We start from the raw sequence: 13,618 nt of genomic DNA, 5'->3' as shown, positions 1-13,618 counted from the left end.
GAGGGAGCTCACGTAGCGAGGCTGCCCACGCCTCCTCCCCGGCGCGCCGTCGGAGGTTATAAAAGGACTGCCGGGCGCCCTGTGCCGCCCAGTCGCGCCGCCTGCGGGCCGAGCTCGAGCGACCGGGAGCTGACCTGAACCTCACCTCGCCTCGCCTCGCCTCGCCTCGCCTCGCCTCGCCTCGCCTCGCCTCGCCTCGCCTCGCCTCGCCTCGCCTCGCCTCGCCTCGCCTCGCCTCGCCTCGCCTCGCCTCGCCTCGCCTCGCCTCGCGCCGCGCCGCCCCGTCCCGTCCTCCAGGTGAGCCGCGGCTCCTGAGGGGACTCCGGAGACCGAGCCGTGGTGCTTCCTTCTACCCCGAGGAGTGTGTCTCCTCTCCCTGCCCGGGATGGCGCGAGGGCGAGGGCGGGGGCCCCGCGCAAGTACCCATGGCAGCCTCGGGGTGTGGGTGGGCGGGTGTGGGGGGGTCCTCGGGAGGGAGGGAGCCTCGGCCCCGCGACCCCACCCTCAAGGCCCGGCCGCCGTCCCCCGCGCGCCCCCTTCGCTCCTCGGACCCCCGCCCCCGCCCCTCTCCTGCCCTTGCTCTGCTCTGGGCTGTTGGGGTAACTGCAGCTGCAGCCTCAGTCCTCGCCCCGGGACCGAGGACTTTCTTGAATGTTCCTTGTCGTGGACTCCGGGGATGTGGTCCTGTTGATTTTTTTAAATTTGTTTTTCCATCGCCCTCACCTGGTCCTCCCGAAGTGGAGAGGAGCGCGAGGGCGGGGCGGGGGTTTTGGACGCCACAGCCGCAGCTGGTTAGCATGTGGCCCGAGGAGCTTCAGCGCTCCAGCGGAGACACTCCAGGCTTCTCTCCCCCCCTCCCACAATAGTATGATTATGATTCCTTCCTCGACTGAAAAAGTATTGGAGCCCGGCAAGCGGACCTTCTCGAAAGTTCGGGCCGAACTCATCTGTTGCGCGCGCCCGGGGGGAAGTTGCTGTCAGCTCCCGGTTGGGGAAGAGGGACTTCTTCCTTCGCTTTCCATCCTCATCAGTCTCTTAAGTGCACGTGAATCTCTTCCCCTTCCCCTCCCTCCCCTTCTCTGTCGCATGTGTAGAGTTTTAAAAAAGTTGACTTCAGGCCAGCCTCCCATGGTGGCATGAGAATTTTGAGTTGGGTTCCACGATCGATTGGTCCCCCAGACGGGTGTTTTTACAAAGGGAGGGAGGATGCTTGGTACGCCAAGATTGATTACTGTTTCTTTTAAATAATCGGACAAATGCAATTTTTGGACTCTTAACGTGTCCTGCGGACCGCATCGGGTGACGGAGTGGAGGCGCTTTAGCATTTTGCCCTGTTCTAAAGGAGCGGAGAAAGCCTGTTGGATCCTCTTTGAGGAACTGATCTTTAAAAAAAAGTTAAAGAGATTTGCCAATTTCGCTTTAACTCTTTCTCCTAGAGCTGTGGCTTTAGGGATCTTCCCTTGGAATATACACTCTGGAGGGAGCCACTACGTGAGTGGGGGAGGGGCACAGACGTGGCAACAGTGTTCTTTCATCAACTGTTTTTGCTTTTTTTAAAAACATGGTTGAGGAAAGAAAAGTATTTCCCCTCTGAGGTTGAGCTGGAACTTATGAATGGGGCTAGTCTTTTCCTGAAATAATCAGATGAAAAATTTAGTCTACATAGCTGGCACACTGGCGGTTAATTTTAAAAAACATTTTCAGGGATTATTTTGATCAACTTTCTAAGGAGAAAACGCTTTCAGCAGGAAGCACTGAAGAAACTGGAAATGGACAACTTTGAATATATTGAATATATTTTTGTCTTGATCTGAAAGCTGACTAATCATTTGTGATCTGCCCCCCCCCCCCCCGCCCCTAAGTATTGGCGATTGATCCAGGCCTTTATATATATGCTAGGCAACTGGTACACCACTGAACTAGAGCTCCAGCCTCTGAGGTTTCTTTAACATTGGCATTTAGCCTGTGGATGTAATTTCAGAACCATGAATCTGAAGTTGAAGTTTTTACCTTTTTCTTTTTGTGGGAAAGTCATATCAGCTTTTTTCCCCCAAAATTGTAATTAGCCAAAGTTAATTATACATAATGGGTTTCATTATGACATTTTCATACATGTATATAATATACTTTGATCATATGCAATTATGTCAGTTTTGATTTTGGAACATTTTGTCTAAACTGCCCGTGTTTTTATAGCTGAGGACAAATGCTGTATTGCTGTATTTTTTTTTTTTTTTTAGATGGGTAAGGCTGTTTGCACTGACATAACTGAAATGAATTTTATTTCGAAGTATGGATAATCAGAATGTTGATAAAAAGATAGTTACACTGCCCATTTTATGTCTTAGTAACTAAAAAAGATGAAAAATAAGACAACTTTTAATTAATACAGAAATGATTATTGCAAAAAGAAAGCTTTGTATAACCTATGTAGTCCATGTTGTTGCAGGTACGTCTTAGCTTTTGGTAAGATGTTAACCAAAGGCTATTACTGCAGAGTCAGTTGTATTTTTCATAATTTCAAACTCCTGATTTTATTCCAGGAATGTGGCAAGAATTGGGGCAGCTGTAAAGGTTGTGAGCCTTCTTTTCTGTGGAAGGAATGTCTTATTTTTTGTTTTTCAAGGTAGGGTCTTGCTCTAGCCCAGGCTGACCTGGAAATCACTATGTAGTCTCAGGCTGTCCTCGAACCCACAGTGATCCTCCTACCTCTGCCTCCTAAGTGCTGGGATTAAAGATGTGAGCCACCATGGTTGGCAGGAACGTCTTGTCTTTTTTTTTTTTTTTTTTCTTTTGAGGTAGGGTCTCACTCTAGCTCAGGCTGACCTGGAATTCACTATGTAGTCTCAGGGTGGTCTTGAACTCATGGTGATCCTCCTACCTCTGCCTCCCGGGTGTGAGCCTCCATGCCTGGCAGGAATGTCTTATTTTAATAGATGATTATCAACTTGGGTATAATTGTTCTTAGACTGATCTGTGAGATACATACGGTTTTAAACCCATTTTGAGACTGGGACATCCCTTAAAATTCTGCTGGGAAGTGTACACGTAGGTCAGAAAATATAAATATATACACGTACAGGTAATTTTACAAACCCTTTCCTATCCTCCCCCATCCTTGAAATCATAAGAACCTTTAAACAGTAAGATATAAGGGGACTAATGTTTAAGTTCATATAGGTTTCTTGAAGCAGACTTTCTTGAACATTGCAGAAAATTGAGCTGGGTGTGTAAAGTCAACTGGATTCAAGTACAGATTATCCTGATAAACGTTATTCTTCTGTGTGTGATGCATGTGCATGTCTGTATACATGTTCTTGTTTGTGGGTACTTACACGTACATGTTTGTGGAGACCAGAGGACAACCTTGGGTGTTGTCCTCACATACCCTGTCTACCTCCTCTTTCAAAAAAAATACTTCATTTTTATTCATTTTTTTGAGAGAGAAAAGAGGCAGAGAAAGAGAATGGGTTTGCTAGTTCCAGCTGCTGCAAATGAATGCCAAATGGATGTGGCACCTTGTGCATCTGGCTTACATGGGCTCTGGAGAATTGAACCAAGGTCCTTTGGCTTTGCAGGCAAGTGCCTCAACCACTAAGCCATCTCTCCAGCCCTCCACCACCTTTGTTGAGACAAGATTTCTCATTGGCCTGGAGCTCACCATTAGGAAGACTGGCTAGCCAGTGAGCTCTAGGGATCCATTTGTCTCTGCCTCCCAGCGCTGGAATTAAAAGTGTGGACACCTCTCCTGGCATTCTTTTTTTTTTTTAAAAAAGTATTTTAAAAATATATTTATTTGGTGGGGGGAGAGGTAGAAAGTGAAAATATGGGTGCTCCAGGGCCTCCAGTCAATCCAAATGAACTCCAGATGCATGCGCCACCTAGTGCAGGTGACTTACATCGATCCTGAGGAATCGAACCTAGGTCCTTGGGCTTTGCAGGCAAGCATCTTACTGCTAAGCCATCTCTCTAGCCCCACACCTGGCGTTCTTACATGGGCACTAGTTACCAAACTCAGATCCTCATCCTTATGACTTTATCAGCTGAGCTCCAGCTCCTGCTAAAAGGGTGCTTAATGGGGCTGAAGATATAGCTCAGTTTATTAGTGCTTGACTGGCATGCACAAAGTCATTGGTTCAGTCCTAGCACTTGATGAACTGGCTGTGGTGCCACAGTAGAAACCCAAGCACTAGAAAGGTGGAGGGAGAAGTTCAAGGTTCAGCTATGTAGCTACCTGGGCTGGGGAGATTCTTGGTCAGCAGTTAAAGACATTTGGTTTGCAAAGCTTTCTGGCTCAGTTCCCCAGTACCTGTATACAGCCAGATGTGCAAACTGGTACATGCATCTGCCATTTGTTTGCTGCAGCAAGGGACCCTGTGATGCCCATACCATATGCACACATGCATATAAATAAAAACTCAAGATAATTCAACCATGTATGTGTGGTGGCACACACCTTTAATCCCAGCACTTAGGAGGCAGAGGTAGGAGGATTACTGTGAGTTAGAGGTCACCCTGAGACTACATAGTGAATTCCAGGTCAGCCTTGGCTATAGTGAGACCCTACCACAAAAAAAATAATAAAAAAATAAAAAATAAAAATTCAGGGACTGGAGAGATGGTTCAGAGGTTAGCTTGCTTATAAATCCTGATAGCCTAGGTTCTGTCCCCCAGATGCACAGAGTGGTGGTGCATGTGTATGGAATCTGTTTGCATTGGCAGTAGGCCCTGGTGGGCCCATTCTCTTTCCTACTGTCTCACCAGCCGTGGTGGCGCCCACCTATAATCCCAGCCCTCGGGAGGCAGAGGTAGGAGGATCGCTGTGAGTCTGAGGCCATCCTGAGATTACATAATGAATTCCAGGTCATCCTGGGCTAGTGTGAAACTCTGCCGGGTGGGGGGTCATGGGGGCAGGAATTCAGTAAGCAGCAAAATTAGGACTTTGATTCAGGTTGTGCTTAATTTGTGTGTGGGTACGTGGAGGGCAGAGGACAACTGGGGGATTAGTCCTCAAGTGCTGTGTGTTCGTCTGTTTTTGACATGGGGTCTCTCACTGGCTTGGAACTTGCCAAGTAGGCTGGACTAGCTGGCCAGTGAGCCCCAGGGATCTGCCTGCACTGGGGTCAGTGCTAGGATTATTAGGTGGTGGTTTGATTCAGATGTCCCCCATAAACTTAGATTTTGTGAGTGCTAGGTCCCCAGATGATGACAATTTGGGAATTGAATCCTCCTGGAGGCAGTGTATTGTTGGAGGTGGGCTTATTAAGGGTTGTTAGAGCCAGCTTTCTCTTTTTTTTTTTTCCCCGAGGTTTTTTTTCTCACTCTAGCCCAAGCTGACCTGGAATTCACTATGTCGTCTCAGGGTGGCCTGAAACTCACAGTGATTCACCTACCTCTGCCTCCCGAGTGCTGAGATTAAAGGCATGTGCCACCATGCCCGGCTTGAGCCAGCTTCCTCTTGTCAGTGTTTGGCACACTTTCCTGCCCTTGTCCATCTGATGTTGGCCAGGAGGTGATGTCCACCCTCTGCTCATGCTGTCATTTTCCTCTGTCATCGTGGAGCTTCCCCTCAAGTTTGTAAACCAAAATAAATCCTTTTCCCCACAAGCTGCTCTTGGTTGGGTATTTTCTGCCAATAATGCAAATCTGACTACAATAATTAGCAAGTGCCACCATGCCTGGCTGTTTCTTAGATAGATTCTGGGCAACCCATGTAAGAGCTGGCACTGTAGCAGGCTTCTGTAATCCTAGCATGTCTATGGCAAGAAAGGGGGAGGGAAGATAGGGAAACCTAATGGAAGCTCATGGGGCAGCTCATCTGACAAAGTGGGGGAACAACTAGAGGCCCTGCCTCAGACAAGGCTGAAGGCAAGGCTGCATACCAGAAAGTTGTCCTCTGACCTACACATGTGCACCATGGCACACAGATGCCCACATATATGTGCATGCACACACACAGTGAAAAAAGAAAAACAAAATCCTAGTGAATTTAGCAATTTTGCAGGATAGGCCAATGTACGACAATCAGTTGGAATTCTATATACTAGTACCAAAGATTAGGGGATTAAATGAAAAACTATCATCTCAGTAGCAGCAGAAACATGATGTACTTGAGGTGTGCATGCTGAAGATGACAAATCGCTGATACACCGTGTTCATGGATGGAAGATGGGCTGCTATAGACTTCACTCCAGGTCCCATCAGGCTTACTTATAGAAACTGATGAGCTGATTGTAAAATTTAGTGGGAAAAGCAAAGGAATTAGAGAAGCTAAAACACTCCTGGAAAAGAGCAGGGTTATTATAAAGCTGTAATAATTAAGACAATATGATATTAAAGAAAAGATATACCATTGGAACCAAACAGCATCCAGACAAACAAAAATGGTTATTACTTTTTTCCCCTGAAGTAGGGTCTCTCTCCAGCCTAGGCTGACCTGGAACATCCTGAATGCTAGCTTTATAGGTGTGAGCCACCATATTCCCCTAAGCTCTCCCCCCCCCCCCCCCCCCAGGTAGGGTTTCACTCCAGCCCAGGCTAACCTGGAATTTGCTATGACTGAGGCTGGCCTTGAACTCATGGTGATCCTCCTACCTCAGCATCTTGAGTGCTGGGATTAAAGACATGGTTTAGTTCAATTCTTTTTTTTAATTTAAATTTTTTATTTGAGACAGAGAGAAGGGGGGAGTGGATGTGCCAGGGCACCTAGCCACTGCAAACAAACTCCAGATGCATGTGCCATCTTATGTATCTGGCTTATGTGAGTCCTGGGGAATCCAACTGAGGTCCTTTGGCTTTGCAGGCAAACACCTTAACTGCTAAGCCATCCCTCCAGCTCCCAGTTCACTTAAAAAAAAAAAAAAATTCTGTTTGTTTGAAAGAGGCAGGTAGACAATAGGTGCACCAGGGCCTCCAACCACTGCAAGTGAATTCCAGACACATGTACCACCCTATGCATCTGGCTTTAATTGGGTACTGGGTAATTGAACCTGGGTCCTTTGGCTTTGCTGGGAAGTGTCTTTAGCCGTTAAGCCATCTCTCTAGCCCTCAGTTCATTTTTTGACAAAGTAAAAAGGCAAAACAATAGAAGTCTAGAACAACTGGTTATTGGTATGTGAAAAATAACTTTTTTAAAGATAATTTCACTGTGTAGCTCAGACACGTCTTGAACTTTTAGGCTGTGGGAAGCATATGGCTGAGTGTATCTATGAATGCCTCCTAATACAAAATAGTAAACTTGCTTAAAACATTATGAGATTTTATTACTTTTTTATTTATTTGAGAGAGAGGGGGAGAGAACGTGCTCACGCATGCCAGGGCCTCCAGTCACTGCAGACTTAACTCCAGTGGCATATGCTTTCTTGTGCATCTGGCTTAATGTGGGTCCTGGGGTATCAAACCAGGGTCCTTTTGCTTTGAAGGCAAATGTCTTAACCACTTAGCCATCTCTCTAGCCCCAGTATGAGATTTTTTTTTTTTGAGCAAATATTTTTTAATGGGTATATTTTATAAACACACTGGAGGGTCATGCAGTACTGCCTGCAGTGGATGCAGTCCTGGGCCACAAGTCTGCACACTCCTTTGCAACTGGTCCTGTTAATGGCAGAACCTTTCATCTCGCCTTTATTGTTTACAATGACCCCTGCATTATCTTCAAAATAAAGAAATACCCCATCTTTTCTTCGGTATGATGTTTGTTGTTGAATCACCACTGCTGGATGGACCTTCTTTTATAACTCTGGTTTTTCCCTCTTGATTGTGGCCATCACTATGTCATCTGCACCAGCAGCAGGAAGTCTGTTGAGGTGTCCTTTGATCCCCTTCACAGAGATCATATACAGACTTTTGGCTCCTGTGTTGTCCGCACAGTAGATCACAGCTCCCACTGGAAGACCCAGGGAAATCAATAATTTCGCACTGGAGGACCCACCACGTCCTCACTTGGACACCTTGAACGCCGGAAAGAGTCAAAAAGGAAGCAGACACAAAGGACACTAGGGTATAAACCCAGTATGAAGTTTTTTGTGTGTCCTTTTTTCTTTGTAACTTAAGTGTGCATTCTCAAGTGTGAACTTTGTAGAAGACTACATCGTGTTGCAATGTCCAAAGGCTGGACATGTCTGTAGGCTGGCCTGTAACTCACCATTGTCCTGCCTCAGCTTCCTGAAAGCCGAGATTATAGGCATTTGAAAAAATTAAATCCATCAGCCGGGTGTGGTGGGTCATACCTTTAATGCCAGCACTCCGGAGGCAGAGGTAGGAGGACCGCCATGAGTTCGAGGCCACCCTGAGACTACATAGTGAATTCCAGGTCAGCCTGGGCTAGAGTGAGACCCTACCTCAAAAACAAAACAAAACAAACAAACAAATAAATAAAAATAGATCCTTTTGTGTGTATGATGATGTAGGTGTACACATGTGACATAGAACGTATGTAGAGATCAGATGGTGACTTAGGATGTTGGTCCTCAGCTCCCATCTTGTTTGAAGCATGGTCTTTTGTTTTTCACTGCTAAATTTGCTGTGCTAGCTGGGCCATGGGCCCCACCTTCCATGTCACAGTAGAAGTGCTAGCATTGCGATGTGAGCTACTATGTCCTGTTCTGTGTGGGCTCTGAGGATCCAAGCTCAAGCCCTCACATTTGTGCAGCTTTATTTACCTGCTGAGTAGTCCTGTTTGTTGTTTTTGGAGACAGGGTCTTGCTATGTAGTCCTGGCTAGCCTGGAACTCACTGTATAGATGACCAGCTCGTCCTCAAACTCATAGATGATCCTTCTGCCCCTGCATCCCCAGTGCTTGGATTAAGGGCATGTGCCACCATGGCCAGTGTCTTATTTGTTAGAGGAATTTTTTGACTATGTTACTATTTGGACATAGCAGAATCTGTAAGCAACATCAAAGACTGGGTGTGTAATTTAATGTTCTTTCCCTCCCCTTCCTCAGCCTCTGTACACTCTCAAACTACAAAGGGTCTGCTGCATCTGACTTCTAGTGGTGTACTGGGCTGCTTGCTGTCTTGGTTCGGGGTTGAGCTTGCCTCTTTTCCGTGTACTTTGGGACACCTTCAGCAATAAATTTTCTTGAGTTCTTCCCCGTGTCTCACATTTCTAAAGAATCTAATGTGTGCCTGATCTTATCTAGACAATTGCATCTAAATTACTGCTTATTTAGTTTCTTGCTGGTGATTATATTTGGCATCATATTTTAATACTTATTTCCTGTTAGAGGATCCACCAAAGTGGACATTATTAACAAATCTCAATAATTTTGAATGCTCTTAGTATCACAGTGAATTTTTTAGGTTATCCTGGGAACAAGAATCCTGACTTTTTTCTACAATAAGAAACACACACACACATGTTTTTGGAGGTAGGGTCTTGCTCTAGCCCAGGCTGACCTGGAATTCACTCGGTAGCCTCAGGTTGGCCTCGAAGGTGATCCTCCTACCTCTGTCTCCTGAGTGCTGGGATTAAAGGTGTGCGCCACCATGCCCAGCTAGGATTGTATTTTTTGAGACCAGGGTCGTCTTATACAGATGTACATACACAGCCCAGGCTTGTCTCGAACTCTGTCCTCTTCTGCTTCATTATCCTGCATGTTGGAATTACAGGTGTGTACTACTACTTCATGTTAGGAAAGGTGTATGTATTTCTAAGGTGTTTGAAATAATTCAGGAGCATATAGTTTAAAATACATAATTTGAAAGTCAGTGAGAAAGTGGCATCCCTTCAGTAATATTACCAGTTATTCCCTGTTAGTCTGTTTCACTTATAAAATGCTTCTGGTTTAGGGATACCTGAACTTCCTGGCTTAGACTTTAAACACTGAGTTTATGCAAAGTGGAAGAACATTTGCTTTGTATGAATGAAGCCTTGAGTTTGGCACAACATCCCCAGCATAACAAAAACAACAAAAATATTAACTTATTTAACTTCAAAGTGAATTCCAATTTAACAAGCAGACTAATGCCTGGTCCTATTGGCTTCTATTTATAATCCCAGCACTTAGGGGGTGAAAGAAGTTCAAGATCATTCTGGGCTAATTGAGACCTTGTCTCAAAAATCCCAATGGAACAAAAGTAGACTAGAATTACATATATTCATAAACTGTTTTTTTTTCTTTTAAGAGAGAACTGGTGCCAGGGCCTCAGCCACTGCAGTCGAACTCCAGACATTTGCACCATGTAGTGGGCATGTGTGACCTTGCTCTTGCCTCACCTTTGTGTGTCTGGCTTACATGGGAACTAGAGTGTCGAATATAGAGTGTCCTTAGGCTTTGCAAGCAAGCACTTTAACCACTAAGCCATCTCTCCAGTCCTTTTTTGTTTTGAAGTAAGGTCTCGCTCTCTAGCCCAGGTGGACTTTGAATTCACTATGCAGTCTCAGGCTGGCCTTGAACTCATGGTGATCCTCTTTGGCCTCTCGAGTGCTGGGATTAAAGGCATATACCACCATGCCCTGCTAAACTGTGTCCTTTTCTTTCTTTCTAAAGGAATTTTGTTTTAAATATTTCTGTTTTCATTTATTTGAGAGAGGGAAAGAGGTAGAGAGAGACAGAGGACAGGTGTGCCAGGGCTTCTAGCCACTGCAAACAAACTCCAGATGCATGCGCTACCTTTTATATCTGGCTTACATGAGTCCTGGAGAATTGAACTGAGGTCCTTTGGCTTTGCAGGAAGTGCCTTAACCTCAAGCCATCTATCTCTCCAGTTCTTTTCTTCTTTCTTTCTTTCTTTTTCTTTTTTTTTTCCTGAGGTAGGGTCTCACTCTAGCTCAGGTTGACCTAGAATTCACTGTGTAGTCTCAGGATGCCTTGAATTCATGGCAGTCCTACAGAACTCTGCCTCCCGAGTGCTGGGATTAGTGGCATGCACCTCCATGTCTGGCTTAACTGTCTTTTATTATTTATTTATTTAGTTTTGGTTTTTCAAGGTAAGGTTTCACTCTAGTCCAAGCCGATCCGGAATTTACCATGTAGTCTCAGGGTGGCCGTGAACTCACTGTGATTCTCCTGCCTCTGCCTTCCTAGTGCTGGGATTAAAGGTGGGTGCCACCATGCCCAGCTAAACTGTCTTTTAATGTAGAAGTTGTGCTTATTGAATGGTTATGATCAAAGTGTAAAAGTCTGAGAAATACTGAATTCTGGTAATAAGGATTAGATAGCTACATATAACAACATTTTTATTGTGCCTATAGCTGTATTAACTACAATTGATGGGCTGGAGAGATGGCTTAGTGGCTAAGGGACTTGCCTGCAAAGCCAAAGGACCCCCATTTGATTCCCCAGGACCCATGTGAGCCGGATACACAAGGGGGACCATGCATCTGGAGTTCGTTTGCAGGGGCTGGAAGTCCTGGTGCACCCATTCTCTCTCTCTGCCTCTTTCTCAAATAAAAATAAAAAAGAAATATTAACTACAATTGAGAGGAGAACAATATTCATTAGGATTGAGTTAAACAGAATCCCAACCTGTACCAGCACATAGGAATTTGTTTAAGTATTGTGTGCATACAGGATTGTTTTAAAACAGGTTAGAAGTGTGATTAGGCTTCAAGAGTATCTGTTTTCTCTTTCAGTCTGTCCTCCTTTCCTTCTTTCCTCCTCTCCTCTTTTTTTCTTTCCTTTTCCCTCCTTTCTTCCTTCTTTCTCTCTCTTTCTTTCTGGTTGTCTGCTTCACATATTAATTTTTCCAGATAAATGTTGTCTACCTTTTTGACCTAAATAATATATCTTGGTATCTAATTTTTCCTAAGCTTTATATAGCTTAAGGCATTGAAAAAGTAACTGCTGTTTCTGTTTTATTTCTAGGATTCCAAAAAAAGAATTTAGAACTGTTACTTGATTAGGGCAAAGTATGCTGCTGGTAACATGAGTGCTGGTACAGTGGGGATGAGTTAGTGACAGAATAGGGCAGCAAAAAAGGTAAACAGTGAAATTTCTAAAAGCAAGAGAATAGGAGTAGAGGAGATAATCAGGCAAAGTCAGAGGTGCTATCTGTTTTGAAGTGGCCTTCTCCCCCTTTTGTGACACTTAACACAGGTCTTTAATGCCCATTGGTTCTGAGGCAGTTTAGAAAAGATTAAGAGTACTTTGTAGGTAAGAAAGCTGCAGGAACATCTGGGGCATTAAATGGTCTTCTTTCTCATAGGGTCAAGAGGGAAAACTTGGGGCTTAGAATGGAACCCCCAGGAAAAGCTTGGGTAACATTTTCATTGTGGGTAATATCTTGAGTTAGAACTGAATTCCAGTGTGAATCTTGAATACTGTTCAGCTGAAATTATGCCAACAACTTGGTTCAATGTTCAAGTACTGAAAGCTATGGGAGAGAAGCTAGCATGATTTCATTTTTTTTTGTGGGTGGACGGATACAGGATATCACTATGTTCCTCCAAGTTTGCCTGAAACTCATGGTCCTCTTCCGTCTTCCTGAATTTGGGGAGTTAACAGCATGCCCTGTTATGCCCAGTGATATCTTGATCTTTGACAGAAAACTTGATCATGGGATTAAAACTGTCAACCAGTTTTAAGTACTGGACCTGTAGCTTACTCTGTGGGCGCAGAAGCATGACTGGAATTCCTGGTATGAAGACATGACAATTTGCAGAGGGATTATAGGGAAGAACAGAAATATATCTAGTTCTCCTAGTAATAGTTCTCTCTGGGAAGGGTGCCAAGTCTAGTGAAGCACATCTACTGTCCTGCATTAGGAATCAATGTGTACTGAGTGTGAAAACTGTCCAGACGATGAAAGTGAGAGCACACACAGATGGAAGAGAACTGACAGTTGAATATGAGATCTGTACGGGGAAAAAGTAAACATCCAGCTAGAGCTTTCTAAAAGAAAATTTGGAACAGGCATGGGAGGTGTGGAGAGACCGGAAAAATTTTAGTTTCAGAGAAAGTTTAGAATAGCAAGCATTCTTTCATCTCCGTAATTAATATTTGAATGATATGTCTGGGAAGGGCGAACTTTTGTAAATGTTGCAACTTTTTCTTGGAAGAAAAATGTGAGGCTGGAAGGATAATAGAATTGTTTGCCAGATGCCCTGTTCTAGTAATTCATTGAATGGCATGTACTTAAAATTCAATGAATCTTGATAACTAAACATTGTCAATATTTACAGTGTAGTAAAACTGTTTTAAAATCTGTTTAGGTTTGGCCTGTTGAATGTGTGGGGCTGGACTGTCCTGGAAGAAGCATTGTAGGAAAGTTTTATGTTTGACAATAGTACACTTAGCAGTTTATTTTCAAACAATAATTTTATTTACTTATTTATTTGAGAAACAGAGAAAGAGGCAGGCAGAGAGAGAATGGGTGCACTAGGGCCCCTTGCCACTGCAAACGAACTTCAGACACATGTACCACTTTGTATATTTGGCTTTAGTGAGTGCTTGGGAATTGAACCTGGGTCATAATACATGCAGTAACAACTTCCATGATTGTAAACAATATCCCATGGTAATGTGTTCTGTACCCCTTTTCCTTTTTTTTAAAAAGCATTTATTTATTTATTTGTGAGAGATTGATATGAGAGAGAGAGAGAATGAGTGTACCAGGGCCTCCAGCCACTGCAAATGAACTCTAGATGCATGCACCACCTTGTACCTCTGGCTTAT

At 44.4% G+C, this 13,618-nt stretch overlaps 1 protein-coding gene and 1 pseudogene across 2 annotated transcripts in view; one reads left to right on the top strand and one right to left on the bottom strand.

The window, feature by feature from the left end:
• The first annotated feature begins 244 nt into the window (after positions 1-244).
• The window catches only part of P4ha1 (prolyl 4-hydroxylase subunit alpha 1), a 67,733-nt gene continuing 54,359 nt past the window's right edge, over positions 245-13,618 (top strand). For both annotated transcript variants that reach the window (XM_045137501.1, XM_045137500.1), the window contains exon 1: positions 245-297. The gene's annotated coding sequence lies outside the window, so the exon portion shown is untranslated. The remainder of the gene's footprint in view (positions 298-13,618) is intronic.
• LOC101614303 lies at positions 7,526-12,593 on the bottom strand (annotated as a pseudogene).

The sequence above is a fragment of the Jaculus jaculus genome, chromosome 18, assembly GCF_020740685.1.
Source record: "Jaculus jaculus isolate mJacJac1 chromosome 18, mJacJac1.mat.Y.cur, whole genome shotgun sequence".
In the NCBI taxonomy this organism is placed as follows: Eukaryota; Metazoa; Chordata; class Mammalia; order Rodentia; family Dipodidae; genus Jaculus; species Jaculus jaculus.
This window is presented reverse-complemented; position numbering and strand designations above follow the sequence as displayed.